The sequence below is a fragment of the Lotus japonicus genome, chromosome 4 (genome assembly GCF_012489685.1).
Source record: "Lotus japonicus ecotype B-129 chromosome 4, LjGifu_v1.2".
NCBI lineage: Eukaryota > Viridiplantae > Streptophyta > Magnoliopsida > Fabales > Fabaceae > Lotus > Lotus japonicus.
Window position 1 is genome coordinate 34,832,253 of NC_080044.1, and position 22,694 is coordinate 34,854,946.

Below are 22,694 nucleotides of genomic sequence, written 5' to 3' on the forward strand. Positions count from 1 at the left end.
TTATATAAACTTTGATTCTATTATCAGGTATATTATGCTGCAATAATTTAACTAAATATCAACACTCAACTAATCGACTCAATTAGCGCCGACAAGTTGTAAGTTGGAGACACATTGACACAGTGAACATCCACATATTGATAACAAATGAGTTTTCATCATAGTGATGCTTCATTGCTTCTCTTTGTTCTTCTCATACTTGCTTCTCAAAGGTTGCTTTTTGTTAGGGCAGAAAAATTTATGGGAATTTTGAATCATTTATGAACAGAAGATATGGTTAATTTGGTCATTTAGTCACGAGGTGGGTGTACCAATTGTAATATATTGAGAAAATAACTGGTGTGGGTACATGAATCACCACCTTAGCAATGTCCTTTTACTCCTCCTGCACATAATTTTTCCACCTCAGCCATATTATTAGGTGTCACTTCTACCATTATAGCATTATGCCTTAGTATGTTCTACTCTCATTCTTACTACCCTCATTAAGTTTCCTGCTTTGAAATTTTTTATCATACATCACAAAACTAACCATTTTTTAAGAAAAATATCTTACTCGATGCGCGGGTGTAAGTCTAGTTTAATTAAATCTCAAATCGTGTCGAGTTCCATTGGTTTTAATTTCCCCACCCTAAGCCGACCATGTGCACCTGCATCTAATTGCTTGACCCAATTTTGTTTTTTTCTTTTCGGTTAAGTCAGCTTGATACTACATTGAGGCTTAACAAAAAAATTGAAAAGATAAATTGAGCTAATAGAAATTAGCTTGTAGAAGACAAAAAAATTACATTAAGATACTTTTCAGACACACATACACTTGTCCTCATTGTACATTCACAGAAATTACAATTTACCACAGGAAATGCACTTTTACTTTTTTTGCAACCGTAAAATAAACACATGTAGTGTTATTTTCCATGCAGTCTACCACTTTTTCAAAGTTCATGAAGGCCTTAACTCTTAAAAAGTATATTGATTACAAATCACACATAAATTGGCACAAAGACACCACTTAAAACAACACTCATTCTCACAAGTCAACTGTGCTGCTGCATCTTCATCTAAGCACTAAAGGCATGAGGAGGTACTCTGCAGATAATATCTTGCAAAAGAAACAAAGCATAAATATAAGATCATGTTGCACTTTATACTAGAACATACAAAGACTTCAACGAAAATACTTTGAAAATAAATACACAGATATATTGGCACTAATTCTTATCTCGGTATGTTCCATGTTTTGAACAGTGTTTAATTTTCACCAGAAGATAAAATTAAACCAATATATGATTAAGTTCATCAACTAAGTTTGAAATATGTATTCACTATTGCTAATTTACCCTCGTTTTTTATTTCTATAGAAATTTAGAAATCATTAGAAGTCAAATTTCTCATAACAAGGGAAAATTAATTACATACCCATTTGTTTAAAATAATTAACATTATATTGAACTAAATAATAGGTAAACAGTCTTTAAGTTGATGATTACCTTCCAGATGAACATATAGAAGGATGTTATGGAAGCTTTGCTACTCAAATCTACTGATTTGGCATTGTACCAGAAAATTGAAGCCAGAACAGCATGTCCCAAACACTAACACATAAGCACCAAATAGATTTCAAACATTGCAAGAAATTAAGTTTAAAGCCAGAATAGACCTAAGCTTATTCATTTGAAACTATTATCAAGATTTTAATTAAAGCCAGAATAATCTATTCAACAAATAGAACTTTCTTAGGGAAATATTTATTTATTAAAGCATAGATAGATGTCATATTAGAAGGTACTAATAATATTAAAAAAGGAAAGAGTATAATGGACTCTAGTAAACTTTATGCTAAATCTGCTATGGTGGATACATCTTCTTAGATGCCTTAAAATTTGAATTAAGAACTATCCCCTTATACATCATGTTAGTATTCAAATATCCGGTGGAGATCATGTACAAACTTGACAAAATAATGAGGGTTTTTCTTTAGGGTAGAAGGGAGGGAGCCATTGGAAAATAAACTCTCCGATTAAAGTGGATTAGGAGGTTTGGGACAAAGAAGAATTATTTGTGCAAAATATAAGCATGAAATTGTTAACCTTTCTCTGGAGGATAATGTATTCAAATGTGTTCAATAAGATACTCATATGCAGTGTCAGAACAGGGGATAGAGTTCTGTTTTTAGATGATAAGAAGTGAGAATGTTTTCCTAGAATTTTCATCCTAGCAAGCAATATGATGAATACAATCATGAGTACTAATTCTGATGACACCTTCCAGTGGAGTGTTGAATATCGGATGGGGTTTTTCACTGTAAAAACTTGTTTGCTTGTTGTGGAGAAGCAAGTGTTTGGTTCAGAAGGATGGCAAAAATCATTCCTCCAAAGGTCTCGATGTTTATGTGGATGGCCTGCTCTCTTTGTGGTGAAGGAACCGAATCTAGCTTCTTGTCATCTTCTGCTGTTATGCGATCTTCCCGGGTTCATTGCAAGGTTTGTTACATATTTTAGGGTAGCAGAAGAGGTTCAGATCTGTTTATATATATGGAGCCTAGTCCCTTACTCCTTGATTTGGTCAGTCTGTTTGGGGAGAAATGAACTCATTTTCATGCAAACAAAAATTTGAGGATGAAAATATCTGGCATGTTCATAGATTAAGACTATCATCATTACTTAAACAAGGTTGATGCAACTGTCCTTTTTCCGCTACACAATTTAGACTCATGCGTCTCCACAAAAACTACCAGTGTCTGCATAAGTGAATGGATTCCACCGCCAAGAATAAAAAGAATAGGCCCTGGAAGTGGGAAAACACTCTGAAGAAGATTGATTTGTTAAGGGAACTGTTGGAATGGAAAATAAATAGATATGATTGTATAGAAGCTAGCAAGCTTGAACTTGCTGCAGCTTGATTCAATATAATTGCCAATTTATTGGCTTCCTAGGATCGATTGATTATGTCGGTAGTTTATTTTTTAATTATTAGTTGATTTTAGATGCATGTTTCAAGACTCATCTTGGTAATAGCTTCCTAGAATTATCTAGTGTTAAATAGAAATTTGCATCACATTCTTTCAGAAGCAAACAAGTTGTATTGATATCTGCCATATATAAAGGGAAAGAAATAGTATTGTTCAATATTTAGCTAAAGAAGGGTGTGACAAGTCCATTGTAATTTGGATTTATTGCAATATTCTATGATGTTTATTCTGCTTCCGAATTGAGAAGCGCCCAACCAGGTGGAAAATTCTTTCGTGGTACTGATGCGATTTAAACATGGTGGAAAACTGTTGCAGGACTTGGGACGAAAACTATGTCAGGAGTGTGATCGGGAAGCGATCAAACTACCCAAGAAGCCGGGGGTAGGTAGAAGGTGAGGGGCGCGGCGAAGCTGGGACGGTCGGAGAAGGTCCCGGGTGGGGCTCCTGCAAGAGACTCCAATGCCAAAGTAAGTAGGGGAATGAGAGTGAGTGAGTGAAGAGGTGAAGAAATGAGTTACCTTAATATGAAGGAGGAGCTCCCCTTATATACACGAAGGAAAATTAGGGTTGGAGCCATGCAACGTCATGCCTTGGCTCGTACTTGGTTCATCCTGGGCTGTTGGATCCTCTGTTGCTCCCTGCCGCAAAGCAGTGATCCAATGGTCCAGGGTTCCTTGGGATCTGTGCCTCCAACCACTAGTATCGTAGGGTGGTTGGGATAGGTCAACCCCTACATGGTGGGCCCGGTGATTGTCTTGTACTCAAAAGGGAAGTCCCCTCCATCCCAAGCGGGTCGGAAGGAGGTAGCGATCGTTTGGTGGGTGATCGTCCCATTAGGTCCACTCCGGTCGTCCGTTCAAGGGTTTCCTGGAGCGGTGGTCGTCCGCGGGCGGTGGTGGCCGTTTCGTTAGGTTTCCGCCCTGGGCCTGCTTTGGTCGTCCGTGCCATGGTTTCCCAGAACAGTAGTCCCCCAGCTCTGGTCCACTGCCACAGTGGAGCATGAGCTTTAAGGGCGGCGTTTTCGCGGAGGAGTTACTAGGGTTCTCTGAACAGTCATGCATGCCCTGTATGCGGGTGGCTCCCAGTCGTTCGATCCTCTTGTCATTCCTGCGACGCTAGTGAGATCTCACGGTCCAGGATTCCCCGTGTGGTAGGTTCAGTCCCTAGCTTTCTAGGGTGGTTGAGGGAAATTAACTCCTAGGTCCTGGGTCCCACCGTTGTCCTTTGTGAGAGTGTGGGGTCGGACCTAGGTATTTCCCAAGTTCCCAGAACAGTAGTCCCCCAGCTCTGGCCCAATGATTCAGTGGGGCATGAGCTTAAGGGTGATCTTCCCACCTGATCTCCCTGCAGCTTGTGATGTGGGTCTATGGGTGGACGGTTGCACGGTTCGCGCGCTCCTCCCCTCCCCTTCCTTCTGGTCTAGACCAGGTCATAGGAATAAGGAGCGTAGAGTTAGAAGACGACTTCCTTTAGATTCGATCCCGTTTTAGGGCGGTGCCGTTGTGGAGCTTGAGCTACGAGATTAGGCCGATCGTCCTTGGGGGACGGCCGGTTTTGGAGGCTCCCAGAACAGTGGAGCTTGAGCTGATCGCTCGTGCGGTATGGAGTGGAAATAGTGGGATCGCTTGGTCGATCAGGGTTGATCGTCCTTAGTCTTGATCGGGTGAGGAGACAGTGTGATCGACCCGGGGGGTGATCGGCTGGAGCGTCTCCCAGAACAGTGTATTCCCCCAGCTCTGGTCCACTGCCACAGTGGAGCATGAGCTTTAAGGGCGGCGTTTTCGCGGAGGAGTTACTAGGGTTCTCTGAACAGTCATGCATGCCCTGTATGCGGGTGGCTCCCAGTCGTTCGATCCTCTTGTCATTCCTGCGACGCTAGTGAGATCTCACGGTCCAGGATTCCCCGTGTGGTAGGTTCAGTCCCTAGCTTTCTAGGGTGGTTGAGGGAAATTAACTCCTAGGTCCCGGGTCCCACCGTTGTCCTTTGTGAGAGTGTGGGGTCGGACCTAGGTATTTCCCAAGTTCCCAGAACAGAGTGTTTGTTTGATTTCCCTCCCTACGAGAATTAAAGGAGTCTCTTATTATGATGTGTTGAAATTTGTATGTTTGAGGAATTCTCAGAATCTGTCTTTTACTTGAAGTTGAAAGGATCTTTCAGGTGTATATGAATTGGGATAAGTTTGGCCAACAGGGTTATAATGTTGGTTAGTCTTTAGTTTTGTTCTACTACTTTATGTAGTATTATTCCTTAAGTAGAAGAAGGATTTAATTGCAGCTTACCGAGACAATTTTACTCCAAAGGGAAGGGGAGGTTGCTCCAATCAAAAGGCCAACTCCAAAAGCCATTTCACAAAAGGAAACACAAATCCAAAATACCTGAAAAATATTAGTTAGGAACACTGGAACAACACATGGATTATGGATACATAGAAGGGCACAACTAATTTTTCTTCATGATGCATATCCTGGAGGACACACCTGTTTTGGACCAAGACGTGCTGCAAAAGAATAGATACCATATGCTTTATCTCCTTCGATGTCACCTATATCCTGTATAAAACGAGTAAAATGATTACATTAGGTAGAATATTGAACCAAAATCATGATATTGAAAACAAATATATGCTATGAGAAATTTTTGGCCTTAATTTACCTTGAACAACCCAATACCTACAGAGTACAAGCTCATGAATACAATGACGAACATCATTGATCTCGAAAAAGTAGCTGCCCTTTTAAACACCAAAGTCTGGATATTGGTACACAAATTAGAAATAAAAAAATATTTGGCTTCCTCATGAAGATAAATTGGTTAAATGAAAAGTTATGATGCACTAATAAAATACATATATACCAACACTACTATTGTGAAAAAGTTCAATAGCTCATTTTATTTTTTCTTTTCGTCTCTCTTACCTTAATCAATATCATCAAAGGGATGTCATAGGAAAGTAAATTTCTAGTGCTATAGCCTATCTGGATAAATATATATATAATTTTTTTTGATAAGCAAATATGTATATTGATAGAGATACTAGGGTTATCTCAACCCAAAGAGTACAAAAGTGGCTTAAATAAATATACTAATACTAATAATACAATGGATGCTCTCAACCGCTTGTGGCTTAAATTTACTATGTGATTTATAGAAAATTAGTTAGTTATGTGTTCTATGTTATTCGGGTGTAATAGTTATCGTTGGTATAGTTAGATTTCTATATATATTTTCCAAAAGAAAAAAAGAAAAAATATGACAGTAGTGTTACTCATTCTAATATGATTGGTGGTTTCAAGTTGATCATATATAAATCCAACAAAACTAACTCTTAAAACATGATATCAATATTCTTTATTATTAACGTGCATAAAAACTTACACATGCTTGTAGAGAAATAAATTATTTGGAAATCACAACTAGCTTTAGGACAAAACCTGTATGTGAAAGAAAGGTCCGATTGGGAATAAGGCTATCCAAGAAGAAATAACGCACATTAAACTAAGCACCGGATCTCGCTTCCATCTTAATAAGGGTACCTGAAATTTTTCAAAATACTAACATTACCGTCAAGATATACATTATCAAAATTCTCATGTGCGTCTTTGTTAGAAACAATCATTCATCTTTATCTATTAGCTTAATTTTGGTTCGAGTAATGAATTTTAATTAGGAAATTTTCATTTCAAAAATGAAGTTTGGTCACGAGCCGCAACATTCATAACCCCTTCCTCGATTTTATTACCGTACCATGCCCATATCACTCTGCTGCAGAAATTATTGTTCCCCGCCATAAGCTTCCATCCCCACTTGCCCAACAAAGCCACATTGAATAGATCCCAGTTCTTCACCCTTAGTCCACCCGCCTCACGGGGTCTGCAGACATGATCCTACATAACTCATGCAATCCTGGTCTCTGACTCGGATCTACCCCATAAGAAAGTCCGCATAATCCCCTTTGCAATTCTCAACACACCTTTGGGGATGCAGAAGAAAGAGTGGAAGAACAGGAGCAATGCTGGAAAGGTCTGGGTTATAGGTGTCAAAGAATTGAAAACTCCTGAGAGCTTCAGAGAGCTTCAGAGAAGAAGAAGATGATGATGATAAAACTGGATTGTTCAATTGTATTCAATCAATCATCATAATACACTGAGTTTCTTATTTATACTATGCTTAGTGTCTAACAAACTATGATTAGACTCTAACAAACTTGCCAGCTGTATGCCAGCTAAGATAACTGACTAACAAACTAGAAACTAACTAACTAATTATTACAGAACAGTCCTTGTAGTTTCTACTTTATTCCAGTTCAAGTCCTTGATCTTTTACACCCTCCCTCAAGCTGAAGAGCGAAAGATGTTGACCATGCCAAGTTTAGCAACAAACCCTTGGAAAACCCGTGGCTGAAGAGCCTTTGTGAAAATATTAGCCACCTGAAGAGCAGTAGGGATGGGCAAAAGCTTAAGCACTCCAGCTTGCAATTTCTCTCTCACAACATGACAATCAATTTCCAGATGTTTGGTTCTCTCATGAAAAACAGGATTAGCAGCGATGTGTAATGCACTTTGATTGTCACAAAATAATACTGGAGTTTTGGCACAAGTAATCTGTAAATCTCTGAGAAGATATAATAACCATTGCAACTCACATGTAGCATAAGCCAAAGCTCGATATTCTGCTTCACTAGAGGACCTGGAAACTGTTGTTTGTTTCTTTGCCTTCCAGGATATCAGAGAACCTCCTAAGTAGAAGCAATAGCCTGATGTGGACCTGCGAGAATCTAAACAACCTGCCCAGTCAGCATCTGAGTAACCCTGAATAGTGACAGGTGTGTTTCTAGGAAAGAAAAGTCCTAAACCAGGAGCAGCCTTGAGAAACTTCAATACTCTTAATGCTCCTTATAGTGAATATCCATGGGATTGCTCTTATACTGACTCAATTGTTGAGTAGCATAGGATATATCTGGTCTAGTGGTAGTAAGATATAGCAATCTTCCTACAAGTCTTCTATAAGTTGCTGCATCTTCACAGGGTGTACCTTGATCAGAAACTAATTTAGAAGCAGGATCCAGAGGAGTGGTAACAGGTTTGCTACCCAAAGTAGGTCCAGACAATATTTTCTTTGACAAAGTGAGATTCCCTGTGTGGAATGAGCTACCTCCAATCCAAGAAAATACTTTAAGACGCCTAGATCCTTGATCCCAAAAGCTTCTTGTAAAGAGTCTTTTACTAATTGAAATTCTGCTGGCCAATTTCCAAAGAGAATCACATCATCAACATAAACAAGTAATCCAGTGAAGTGACCATCTTGGAATTTGACAAACAATGAATGATCTGAATCTGTTTGATGATAACCAAGACTCCTGAGATGCATAGACAGTTTCTCATACCATTTTCTGCTGGCTTTTTTAAGCCCATATAAGGACTTCTGCAACTTGCACACCTGATCAGACTTGGATGAATTAACTCCTGCTGGAATACTCATGTACACATCTTCATCAAGAGTACCATGTAAGAAGGCATTGTCTACATCCAACTGATGCAAACTCCAGTTCTTTGCTGCAGCTAATGCCAGAACCATTCTCACTGTAGTTAACTTTGCAACTGGAGAGAAAGTATCAAAATAATCAAGGCCTTCTATCTGATTATATCCTTTGGCAACAAGTCTTGCCTTGTATCTAGCAAGGGTCCCATCAGCATTTCTTTTGATTCTAAAAACCCACTTGCTTCCTATAGGTTTTACTCCTTCTGGTAAGTCTACTAATTTCCAAGTACCATTCTTTTCTAGAGCTGCTATTTCTGCTTGCATTGCCTCTTGCCAATAAGAATACTTACTAGCTTCTGCAAAGGTTGTTGGTTCTTGATCGGCAGTAATGTTGAACACATATGCACTATGAGCTGCAGACAATTTATTATGTGAATAATGATGTGCTATGCTATGAGCTGTACTGCTTCTGCTAGGAAGAGAATCAAATTTGAAATGTTGCAAGTATGATGGCCTTTTGATAGCTCTTGTAGACTTCCTAAGAGTAGATTCATCTGTAGCTGGTTGATCATGTAAAGCTCCATCCAATTCTTTAGTAGAGTTCACCTCTTCAGAAGAAAGAACCTCTTCAGGAGAATGGTGATTACAAGAACCCAACTCTGCTGATTCAGAACCACTAAGAGAACCTTGTGTCACACAATCTGCCCCTTGTGATTCTGTCCTGATGTCTGTATCTGAGAATTTACCTTGTGACTCCACATCTAGGCATGTCCAACTGGAAGATTTGTCACTCTTGTAAGGTAAGATATGATCAATGAAGATCACATCTCTGGAAACAAAAATATCATGCGAAACCAGATCCATTAATACAAAACCTTTCATTCCTTGCTTGAACCCCAAGAAAATGCACTTTCTTGCCCTTGGTTCTAACTTAGATCTGTTGAAGGTTGCAGTGCTAGCAAAACATAAAGAACCAAAAACCTTAAGCACTTCTAAGTCAGCTTTCTGTCCAAAAAGTATCTCATGAGGAGATTTATCCCTCAATACCCTGCTAGGAATTCTATTCATAAGATAAACAGCATGAAGAACAGCATAGGACCACATCTTTTTAGGCAAATTTGACTGGAAAAGTAGTGCCCTAGCTATGTTAAGTATGTGTTGATGTTTTCTTTCTACCCTCCCATTCTGCTGAGGTGTATAAACACAACTCTTTTGATTAATGATACCCTCAGTAGAATAGAAATCAGGCAGAAAAAATTCTGGCCCATTATCACTTCTTATAACCTTTACTGACTTTCCAAATTGTGTTTTGATCAAAGCCACAAAATTCTTGACCTGCTGTTGTACTTCCCCTTTATTCTTAAGTAAAACAGTCCATACAAAACGACTATGATCATCCAAAACAGTCAAGAAATACTTGTGATGATGTACAGAAGGTATAGAAATAGGACCCCAAATATCCATATGCACAAGATCAAAGCATGCTTTAGCATTATTGAAACTAGTTGTAAACATTTTCTTCTTTTGTTTTGCCAAATGGCAAATATCACATACAAGCATTTTGCTTACATCAATAGAAGGATTAGTTTCATGCAATACATGAATCCTATCCTGAGACAAGTGGCCTAACCTAAAATGCCATAATGCACTAGGAGGTACAATCTGTCCTGTGCAATTTATTTCAGTAGGTAAAACTAGTTCAGTAGGTAAATTCTTAATAGTGAAACAAGTACTAGAAGGTTCAGTGACTTCTAGATGATATAGCTCATCCTCCTTGAGGCTACCCAAACCAATCCTCTTCTTGGTTTGCATTTCCTGAACAAAACAGGTGAATTCACCAAAAATTACTTCAAAATTGTTCCCTTTGGCTAACTTGTGAACAGACAGCAAATTATATGTAAATTCTGGCACAAATAACACTCTTGGCAACAAAATCAGATTAGTGATTTGTACTGTGCCTACATAAGCAGTCTGTATAGATATACCATTAGGGAGCTTGACAGTTATAGGTTTTGTCTTGTTAAGTGTAGCAAAACACATTTTATCAAAACAAATGTGATCGCTAGCTCCCGAATCAATGATCCAGTCCTTACTATCATATCTTTGTGAACAAGTTAAGGCTAGATGCTTACCAAGCTTAGCAGTATCTGCCTCACAAACTCTGGACTTTACCACATGATTCACAGAAACACTTCCTTGATCTGCAATTTTCTGAGATATTCCAGCTTGTTGAATCATTGTCATAATTCTTTTGTACTGATCAGGTGTGAACAAATCTTCACTGTCCTTGTGTGGAATTAAACCTTCATCTGCATCATCTGTAGAATCATAACCTCCAGAAACATTGTTAGCATGACTCACACTATTTGAACCATATTTAGGCTTGAAAGAGGTAGGATAACCATGAAGTCGATACTGTGTGTCCTGGCTTCTTGCAATGAGTACAGAATTTCCCTGTATTCTTGTAACTAGAACTAGTAGCTTTTCCTCTTCCATAAGGCTTCTTCCCTTCCACTGCATTGATTAGAACCTTTGATTCTTCATTCTCTTCAACATCAGATTGTCTTTCATGTTGTATAGCTAAGGAAACCACTTTTGCTATTGGAGGCAATGGATTTGACATCAAAATTTGTGACTTCACAACACTGAAATTTTCATTTAGACCTAGAAGAAATCTTATAGCATTATCTTGTTCTCGGAACAATTTGACTTGTTCTATGGCCTCACACCTACAAGGCACTGCACACCTGCACTGTGGAACAGGCCTATAATTCTCCAACTCTTCCCAAAGAGTTTTGATTTCAGTGTAATAATCATTCACTGAAAGAGTGTTCTGCTTCAAAGTGCTTATCTCATTTTGTAACTCAGCAATTCGAACCAAATCTCCTTGAGAGAATCTATCACGCAAATCTTTCCAAGCATCGCATGCATTTTCCACAAAAACTATGCTATTAGCAATTGAGGATGTTACCGAATTAAGAATCCAAGAGTGGATTAGACTGTTGCAGCGTTCCCACGCTTCATAGTTTGCATCGCCAGGTACTGCGACTGGAATTTCGCCATTGATGAACTTGAACTTGTTCTTCGCTACTAGGGCTCGCTTCATCGACCTCGCCCAAGCGTTGTAATTCTTGCCACTGAGAGGTGGTGTTACCATCGTTGCAGAGGGATTTTCACCGGAATGGATGTAGTATGGTGAAATCGGATTTTGCGCTGGCTCCAAGACCACATGCTGTTGTGGATTGCCATTGTTGTTGTTAGCTTGACCTTGACGGACCATGGTTGCGGAAGCTGGTGATGGCAGAGCCCTGGTTAGGGCTCTGATACCATCAAAGAATTGAAAACTCCTGAGAGCTTCAGAGAGCTTCAGAGAAGAAGAAGAAGATGATGATAAAACTGGATTGTTCAATTGTATTCAATCAATCATCATAATACACTGAGTTTCTTATTTATACTATGCTTAGTGTCTAACAAACTATGATTAGACTCTAACAAACTTGCCAGCTGTATGCCAGCTAAGATAACTGACTAACAAACTAGAAACTAACTAACTAATTATTACAGAACAGTCCTTGTAGTTTCTACTTTATTCCAGTTCAAGTCCTTGATCTTTTACAAGGTGATTGACTTTTATTTTTCCAAGTCGTTCTCCCATTGCCCCTAGGGATGTTCATTACTATATCCAGTCATTACAAAATTGTCATTAATGAAAATTTTGTTCTCCATATTTCTAAAAAAAAAACAAAACAAAAACATATTTTAATTGTTCTGTTTTTTCTATTTTAAAAACAAAAAATAGGAAACTTTTTAAAATCAATTATGAGAAAACAACTTTACCAAACAAGTTTTTTTGTATTTTAAATTTTATAATAAGATAACTGTTTTTAAAAACATAAATCAAACAGACCCATTGCCTTTTCTTCTTTTTCAAACTAACTGTTGAGTTTTGGCTCATTAGAAAGAGAAAAAATCATAAAGATTTGTTTCAGATTTGTTTCTGTTAAAATCTTTAGTTTATTAGGATTTGATTTAATGGGGATTGTAAAAGGTTTTAAGGGATTGTTATAGGATTTATTAGGATTTTATTGTAAAATAGAATCCACTATAAATAGGATAACAATGTAACTCTAAAACATAAGAGACACAAGAGGCACTAGTGCAATTGAGAGAAATTGCAATTGCTGAGTGATTGTATTCAGGTTCGAATCAATAAACGGAACTATAGCTGCTCTATAGTCGCAGTGGTAGGCAATTTGGCCGAACTGCGTGAACAAAGCTTTGTGTGTTTCTCTCTACTCTGATCTGTATTCGTGTTGCTGTTCTAACAATTGGTATCAGATGACGACTAACCCTGAAGATGCGAAGTTTGAAGTGACACGGTTCGATGGAACCGGCAATTTCGGACTATGGCAAAGGAGGGTTAAGGATCTGTTGGCTCAGCAAAGTTTACAGAAGGCGTTGCGCGATGAGAAACCGGCGGACATCGCAACTGTTGATTGGAACGAGATGAAGGAGAAGGCTGCAGGTTTGATAAGACTTTGCGTTTCTGATGACGTGATGAATCATATCCTGGATCTCACAACTCCGAAGGATGTCTGGGATAAATTGGAAAGTCTGTACATGTCCAAGACACTCATGAACAAGTTGTTTGCGAAGCAGCGTCTCTACAGCCTGAAGATGCAGGAAGGAGGCGATTTGCAGGCTCATGTCTACGCTTTCAACAACATCCTCACCGATCTGACACGGCTTGGTGTGAAGGTAGACGATGAGGATAAGGCTATTATTTTGCTGTGCTCTTTACCAGGCTCTTATGATCACTTGGTGACCACTCTCACCTACAGAAAGGACTCAATCACGTTGGATTCTATTTCTTCAACACTTTTGCAACACGCACAACGTCGCCAGAGTGTCGAAGAAGGTGGAGGAAGTTCAGGTGAAGGTCTGTTTGTGAAGGGAGGTCAAGATCGCGGAAGAGGCAAGGGTAAAGCAGTGGATTCTGGAAAGAAGAAGAGATCCAAGTCCAAGGACAAAAAAACAGCAGAATGTTATAGTTGCAAGCAAATTGGGCATTGGAAGAGGGACTGTCCAAACAGGCCAGGCAAGTCAAGCAACAGAAACAGTTCAGCAAATGTAGTTCAGTCTGATGGTTCTTGCAGTGAGGAGGATTTGCTTTGTGTTTCATCTGTAAAGTGCACTGATGCATGGGTTCTTGATTCTGGATGCTCCTATCATATGACGCCGCACCGGGAGTGGTTCAACTCATTTAAATCAGGTGATTTTGGTTATGTCTATTTAGGTGATGATAAACCTTGTATCGTCAAGGGAATGGGACAAGTTAAAATTGCTTTGGATGATGGTGGCGTGCGCACGTTGAGTTTGGTGAGTTATGTTCCAGAGGTTACGAAGAACTTGATTTCTCTAGGAACTCTTCATGAGAATGGGTATTCATTCAAGTCTGAGGAAAATAGAGACATCTTAAGGGTTAGCAAGGGTGCAATGACTGTGATGAGAGCAAAGAGGACTGCAGGCAACATTTATAAGTTGTTGGGGTCACAGTTATGGGTGAAGGTATGAAAAAACGGTAGAAAGGGGGGGTTTGAATAACGTTTTCAGTATAAAACTTCCACCTTAAAGATTTTGACAAATCTTTCGAGAACTTAAGTGCTAAAGATAAGAGATAGAAAAGCACACAAGGATTTTATCCTGGTGCACTTGATAAATCACTCAAGCTACTCCAGTCCACCCGTTAAGGTGATTTCTTCCTTCTTAGAATGAAGGCAATCCACTAATCAGGTAAGAGTTACAACTGCACTTGAAACCTACAAGTGACTAACAATTACACTGACTTAGCTCACACTAAGATTCACTCTCTTAGTCTTCTCTAGGATCCGATCAACCTTGATCTCCTAAAGGAACTAAACAAACTGTTTATCAAAGAATTGTTTACAAGAGATTTGCTTCTGAAAAGCTAATAGTAAACTCAATGAATTTCAGATGAAAGAAAACTTAGAAGATTTTTGAATATGTCTTGCGTATGTGAATGCTTCTAGCCGTTTCTTTCAGTCTTCAGCCTCTTTATATACTCCAAGGATTAGGGTTGAGCGATGCATGGGAAATGCTACCGTTGGAGGGCAGTTCTGGAAAATCCAGCTTCTGCTGTGGCTGAGAACGTTAGGTAGGTCGTCAGGAAGGTACAGTAGCTTTTGTACTTGGATAGCGACGCGACCTTTAAACCTAAGAGACTTCTGATCAGGGGAATGCTTCATATTGGAACTTGTGAAGCCGGTTGATCAGAGTCAGAGGGAAAGCACAGATCCTCTGACCATTGTATCTTCTGATTCTGAACTCAGAGGGAAGAACATGGCCTTCAGAGTTTCTTGCTTCTGGACTTCAGAGTTTCCACTATTCAGCTTCTGGATCTTCAGAGTCTTCTACACCATCAGAACATTTGAACCTTCAGTGTTTCTTGGTTATCAGAACTTCTGGATCTTCAGAGCTTCTAGTGACTGAGTCCACATCAGAGTTTGTATAACTTCAGAACTTCTGAAGCTTTTCCACTGTTCATACTGAACATGGTGAATGCGAAAGCGTTGCTTGGGTCACTCTTTATACACAGTGCTTCTGATTTGTGTGAGATTGAGTTGAGGTCAGAACCTGCAAATAGCACACTCAGACAAACACGTTAGAGTACCACAATTGTTCGTATCAAAAGGTTAACTTGTAATCATCAAAACATAGAGTTGTACTACTAGATCAAAACTTGATCTTACAATGGGTGATGTGGCATCTGTTGAAACTGATGATGATGCAACCAAACTATGGCACATGCGCTTGGGTCATCTCAGTGAACGTGGGATGATGGAACTACATAAGAGGAATCTGCTGAAGGGTGTTCGCAGTTGCACAATTGAATTGTGCAAGTATTGTGTTCTTGGGAAACAGTGTAGAGTTCGTTTCAAGACCGGGCAGCACAAGACCAAGGGAATCTTATACTATGTCCATTCTGATGTCTGGGGGCCTACAAAAGAGCCCTCCGTTGGAGGTTTCAGGTACTTTGTTACATTTACTGATGATTTTTCTCGTAAGGTCTGGGTTTATTTTCTGAAATATAAATCTGAAGTCTTTGCCAAGTTCAAATTGTGGAAGGCAGAGGTTGAGAATCAGACAGGGAGAAAAATAAAGTATTTGCGGTCTGATAATGGAACTGAATACACTGACAAGAACTTCATGCATTTCTGTGAGGAGAATGGAATTCAGAGACACTTTTTTGTGAGGAAGACACCACAGCAGAATGGTGTTGCAGAAAGGATGAACAGGACTCTGACAGAGAAGGCAAGGTGCCTTCGGTTGAATGCAGGTCTTTCAAAAGGTTTCTGGGCAGCAACAATCAATATGGCGTGCTATCTAGTCAATAGGTCACCACGAGCTTCTTTGGATGGAAAAGTTGCAGAAGAGGTGTGGACAGGTAACCCCATTGATCTCTGTAATTTGAGGATTTTTGGGTGTCCAGCATATGTGCATATTTCCAGTGAGGATCGGTCTAAACTTGACCCAAAGTCAAAACAGTGCACCTTTATTGGCTATAATAAAGGTGTGAAGGGGTACAAGTTGTGGGATCCAGTCAAGAAGAAGGTGGTTGTCAGCAGAGATGTTGTATTTGATGAGCAGTCAATGTTGAAACAGTCAGATGTGACAGTTGTGCCAGATACTGAGGTAGAAAATTCCAGTCAGGACAAGATTCAGGTGGACATTGAGGAGACACCAGTGAGTCCTAGACAGATTGTAGCCCAACAGCAGAGTGAACCAGGCTCAGATTCAGGTGGAGTACAAGACTATACACTTGTGCGTGATAGGGAGCCTCGTCGTATTACACCTCCAGTGAGATATGGGTTTGAAGACTTAGCAACATATGCCCTTCTTACCAGCTCAGGAGACCCCTCTACTTATCATGAGGCTATGGCTAGCCAGGAGAAAGATAAGTGGATGGGTGCAATTGTGGAGGAGATGGAGTCCTTGAAAAGAATGAGACATGGGATATTGTTCAGTTGCCACATGGAAAGAGAGCTATTGGTTGCAAGTGGGTGTACAAGAAAAAGCCAGCAGTAACGGAAAAATAAGGGGAAAAGTTCAAGGCTCGCCTAGTTGCAAAGGGGTATTCACAGCAGAAGGGGATTGATTATGATGAGATTTTCAGTCCGGTGGTTAGACACACTTCTATCAGGGCAGTATTAGCTTTGGTAGCCAGCAGGGATATGCACTTAGAGCAAATGGATGTGAAAACAGCTTTCCTCCATGGTAATCTAGAGGAGCAAATCTACATGGAGCAGCCAGAGGGATTCAGTGAAACTGGAGATGGCAGACTTGTTTGCAAATTGAAGAGGTCTTTGTATGGCTTGAAGCAGTCTCCAAGGCAGTGGTACAAGCGCTTTGATTCATACATGCTCCGGATTGGCTATAGAAGGTGTGACTATGATTGTTGTGTTTATGTGAGGAGCCTTGATGATGGCTCTTTTATTTTCCTGTTACTTTATGTTGATGATATGCTGATTGCTGCCAACCATTTACATGATGTAAATGAGTTGAAGACCAAGTTGGGTAAGGAATTTGACATGAAGGATCTGGATGCTGCAAAGAAGATTCTTGGGATGGAAATTCACAGGGACAGAGGCGCTAAGAAATTATGGTTGTCTCAGAAGAGCTATGTTGAAGGTGTTTTGAGCAGATTTGACATGAGCAAGGCAAATCCTGTGAGTACTCCATTGGCGAATCATTTTAAGCTTTCTTTGGAACAATGTCCGAAGACAGACTCAGAGATTAAAGGTATGTCTAAGATTCCTTATGCTAGTGCAGTTGGTTGTTTGATGTATGCTATGGTTTGCACTAGACCGGATTTGGCACAAGCAGTTAGTCAAGTGTGCAAGTTCATGTCCAAGCCAGGGAAGCAGCATTGGGAAGCAGTCAAGTGGATCCTAAGGTACTTGAAGGGTACAGCGGATCGCGGTATCATGTTCAGCAGGGAGCAAGGTATTGTTCCATCAGTTGTGGGATATGTGGACTCTGACTATGCAGGTGATCTAGATGATAGAAGGTCTACAACAGGATATGTCTTTACTCTTGCAGGGGGACCTATATGTTGGAAGTCATCAGTTCAATCCATAGTAGCTATGTCTACAACTGAGGCAGAATACATGGCAGTAGCTGAAGCTGCCAAGGAAGCATTGTGGCTTACAGGGTTAGTGAAAGAGTTGGGTGTTGAGCAAGGTGGAGTTCAGTTGCATTGTGATAGTCAGAGTGCTATCTATTTGGCGAACAATCAGGTGTATCATGCTAGAACCAAGCATATTGATGTGAGGTTCCACAAGATCAGGGAGTTGTTGGCGTCCAGACAGATATTACTTCAGAAGGTTCACACATCAGAGAATGCAGGAGACATGTTGACCAAGCCAGTCACCAGTGACAAGTTTAAGCATTGCTTGAACTTGTTGCATGTTCTCCAATGTTAAGCAGAGGAGGCTCACAATCCCAAAAATCAGAATCAGGAAACTAAAGCAGCAGATCTTCATAGGGGGAGTCCGGAATTCGCCAAGGTGGAGATTGTTGAGTTTTGGCTCATTAGAAAGAGAAAAAATCATAAAGATTTGTTTCAGATTTGTTTCTGTTAAAATCTTTAGTTTATTAGGATTTGATTTAATGGGGATTGTAAAAGGTTTTAAGGGATTGTTATAGGATTTATTAGGATTTTATTGTAAAATAGAATCCACTATAAATAGGATAACAATGTAACTCTAAAACATAAGAGACACAAGAGGCACTAGTGCAATTGAGAGAAATTGCAATTGCTGAGTGATTGTATTCAGGTTCGAATCAATAAACGGAACTATAGCTGCTCTATAGTCGCAGAGGTAGGCAATTTGGCCGAACTGCGTGAACAAAGTTTTGTGTGTTTCTCTCTACTCTGATCTGTATTCGTGTTGCTGTTCTAACACTAACCTTTTTCAAAAAATCTTCATCTCCTACAATGGAACCCAAGGTTTCATCCAAGGCTTCAAAAACCTCAAAGGCTTATGCCTCACAACAGAAGACCTTCTCTCGCAAGGTGGTTCAGGTCAAGAACTATCACTTGAATGTCTTTGAGAAAGGGGATGAATTAGGAAACCAGAATCAAGGATGAGGCTTAGAGTACCAAGAACTAGAGTTGGAGACAAAAAATGTTTGCATTGTAGAGATAAACCAAGTGAAACAAACATTACATAATTATATCTTAAACATTATGATGGAAAAAATGAAAGTTTAGATGCAATTGAAAAAAACTTACATTGACAGCATAAGCACTCCAAACCGCAAATATTGATAGAAGACTCCAAATTAATGGCCAAGAGCCTATAATCCAGGAAACCCAAAAGCTCTGTAAAGGAGAATAAATGGTAAGCCTTCTTTTACTTTGTCATTGAATTTCATCGTGAAAAGTATCATTATAAAAAAGGATGAATACATCACCAGAATTAAACTGGATGCAGTGATAATGACACCAATTGTGAAAGATAATTCTCCTGATGCCAATGGGAGATATGGCTTATTTATCTGCAATAGAAAATGTAACAAAGATCAATATTAAGATGGCTCATGTATGGGGAGTTACTCTGAAGAAAAACAAAATCTATAAAATGTTGCATGTTTTTTAAACCAAATCAAGCGCTACAATAATTGTAGTTGTATAAAGAAGAAGAACTTAGATAGACTCAATCACACAACACCTTGATACCAATAAAAATCATAACTGATAAATTATAAAACTCCTCTAAATAAAAAACTGATCAAAAGTAATAACAATCCATTTTTTCCTACTCTATTTTAGTTGTAACAACTCATAACCAATGAAAGACAAAAGTTGTAATTGATAAAGCTGTAATGGAGCTGTCTAAATTATCATGAGTGAAGTTTGAGTTAAATCCCCCTATTCCTAAGTAGACCATAGAAATTGAGATTGCAGCTTGGCTATCCACATAAACCTTCGTGCGTAGCGGCCCATAGCTACTCTTGTTGTAATCTAGATCATTATTATCCCTATATATGCTTGTAACATTGAAACTCTAATTATTATATTTAGAACGAATCAATAAACGCAACTATAGTTACTCTATAGTCGCAGACGTAGGCAATTTGGCCGAACTGGGTGACCAAAGCTTGTGTGTGTTTCTCTCTACTCTGTTATGTATTTGTGTCGTTGTTCTAATAATTAGTATCAGATGACGCTTAATCCTGGAGGTGCGAAATTCGAAGTGACTCTGTTCGATGGAACGGGAAACCTTGCTTTATGGTAGAAGAGGGTTAAGGATCTGTTGGCTCAGCTAAGTTTACAGAAGGCGTTGCGCGATGACAAATAGGCGGACATCGTCACCCTTGATTGGAATGAGATAAAGGAGAAGGTCGCAGGTTTGATAAGACGTTGTAGATCTGATGACGTGATGAATCATATCCTGGACCTCATTACTCTGAAGGATGTCTGGGATATATTGGAAAGTTTGTACATGCCCAAGACGCTCATGAACAAACTGTTCGCGAAGCAGCGTCTCTACAACCTGAAAATGCAGAAAGGAGGCGATTTGCAGGCACATGTCAATGCTTTCAACAACATCGTTCTTGATTTGACACGACTTGGTGTGAAGGTTGACGTTGAGGATCAAGCCATCATTTTGTTGTGCTCTTTACCAAACTCTTATGATCACTTGGTGACCACTCTTACATACAGGAAGGACTCAGTCAAGCTGGATTCTAATTCTTCTACACTTTTGCAACACACACAACGTCGCCAAAGTGTCGAAGAAGGTGGAGGTAGTTTAGGTGAGGGTTTGTTTGTGAAGGGAGGTCAAGATCGTGGAAGAGACAAGGGTAAAGTAGTGGGTTCTGGAAAGAAGAAGAGATTCGAGTCCAAGGACATAAAAATAGCAGAATGTTGGTTGCAAGCAAATTGGGCATTGGAGGAAGGACTGTCCAAACAGGCCAAGCAACAACAGCAGTTCAGCAAATGTAGTTTAGACTAATGGTTCTTGCAGTGAGGAGGATTTTCTTTGCGTTTCATTTTTAAAGTGAACTGATGCATGGGTACTTTACTCTAGATGCTCATATAATATGACACCGCACCGAGAGTGGTTGAACTCATTTAAATCAGGTGATTTTGGTTTCGTCTATTTAGGTGATGATAAACCTTGTATCATCATGGGAATGAGACAAGTTAAAATTGCTTTGGATGATGGTGGAGTGCGCACGTTGAGTCAGGTGCGTTATGTTCCAGAGTTGAGGAATAATTTGTTTTCTCTAGGAACTCTTCAGGAAAATGGCTATTCATTCAAGTCTGATGGAGATAGAGACATCATAAGAGTTAGCAAGGGTGCAATGACAATGATGAGCAAAGAGGACTGGAGGCGACATTTATAAGTTGTTTGGGTCACAATTATGGGTGATGTAGCATCTGTTGAAACTGATAATGATGCAACCATACTATGGCACATGCGCTTGGGTCATCTCAGTGAACGTGGGATGATGTAACTACATAAGAGGGATTTTCTGAAGGTTGTCTGGAGTAGCAGAATTGGATTGTAATCTTAGGAAACAGTGTAGAGTTCATTTCAAGACCAAGCAGCACAAGACCATGGGAATCTTGGACTATGTCCATTCTGATGTCTGAGGGCCTACAAAAGAGCCCTTCGTTGGAAGTTTCAGGTATTTTGTGAAATTCACTAATGATTTTTCTCGTAAGGTCTGGGTTTATTTTATGAAATATAAATCTAAGGTCTTTGCCAAGTTCAAATTGTGGAAGGCAGAGGTTGAGACTCAGACAAGGAGATAAATAAAGTATTTGCGGTCTGATAATGGAACTGAATACAATGACAAGAAGTTCATGTATTTTTGTGAGAAGAATGGAATTTAGAGGCACTTTTATGTGACGAAGACACCACAACAGAATGGTGTTGCAGAGAGGATGAACACGACTTCGACAGAGAAGGAAAGATGTCTTCGGTTGAATGCTGGTCTTTTAAAAGGTTTATGGGCAGCAACAATCAATATGGTATGTTATCTAGTCAACAGATCACCACGGGCTTCTTTGGATGGAAAAGTTGCAGATGAGGTGTGGATAGCTAATCCCATTAATCTCAGTAATTTAAGGATTTTTGGGTGTCCAGCATATGTGCATATTTTCAGTAAGGATCGGTCTAAAATTGACCCCAAGTCAAAACAGTGGTGTTTTTTGATAAGTTGATTTATTCGTGACTGTGGTGATGACACTTTCAAGTGCACAATTGAGCTATATGACTTTGTGATTTTATTGTTCCCTTAACGTTTTCCATATTGACTATGATATTGAATGTTTATTGACTGCGAAAACGGAGGGATTAAACGAGTATCAGTTAGATGAGGGATCTTACGATTCTCTTTAGGGGTGCATACTTGGGTGCCCATATATTCAAATGAGTGTAGACTACAGGAGTGAAGTGTACCAATAATCTTTGTCCACTTAATATGACGTGGATAAGTAAGAGGTGACTGGATTCTTTTTTACCCTATTTACATTATCGCCCCAATTGAATTTTAATTTACTAAATATGTCCAATGTTTTTTATAATTACCTCTATAAATTTAGTTTTTAACCACAGTTATTCATATTAGAATGGCTAAGGGTTCCATTATTTGCTTCCATCGCTGCACATAAAAATACGAAAATGGTTTGATGTTCTTCACACCCAGTAACATGATAGGCTGCAACAAAAATCAGAAGAAAAATGAAGTAATGCACACCCAAGCTAAAATTAAACCAGCAACCACAACAACCCAAATCCAATCCAACGAGGTCCCTAATAAAACCACCACCAGCCATATCACATGAAACCCACTTAAAGGAACAACAAACAATTAAAGCCAAAAGAACCCAATTAACGCAGCAGTCTTCAAGCACAGCAATCCAACAGCCCTACACCAGTTACAACGACAACAACCACAAAATGGGAGATGATAGGTTGTAATCCTTACAAATTAGGCCCTAAGATGCCAGTCCCTGCCTTCCACCGTGAAGCCACCACGCCGCCGGAGATGCCAGGCTGCCACCGCGACCAGGAACGCCCTGTGCGTCCTCGCTGCTCTATTCTTCTCTTTCTCCCTCACAATCTCCTTCTCTTCTCCTTCATATCAACACCTCGCCACTGCGAATCGCTTCTCCCCGGAACCAGCGCCGTCGTTCTCCCTCATCGC

The 22,694-nt window shown here is 39.6% G+C and overlaps 1 pseudogene; it reads right to left on the reverse strand.

Moving 5' to 3' along the window:
* Window positions 1–1,057: 1,057 nt before the first annotated feature.
* LOC130712664 (glycinol 4-dimethylallyltransferase-like) overlaps window positions 1,058–22,694 on the reverse strand; it is a 41,714-nt pseudogene continuing 20,077 nt past the window's right edge.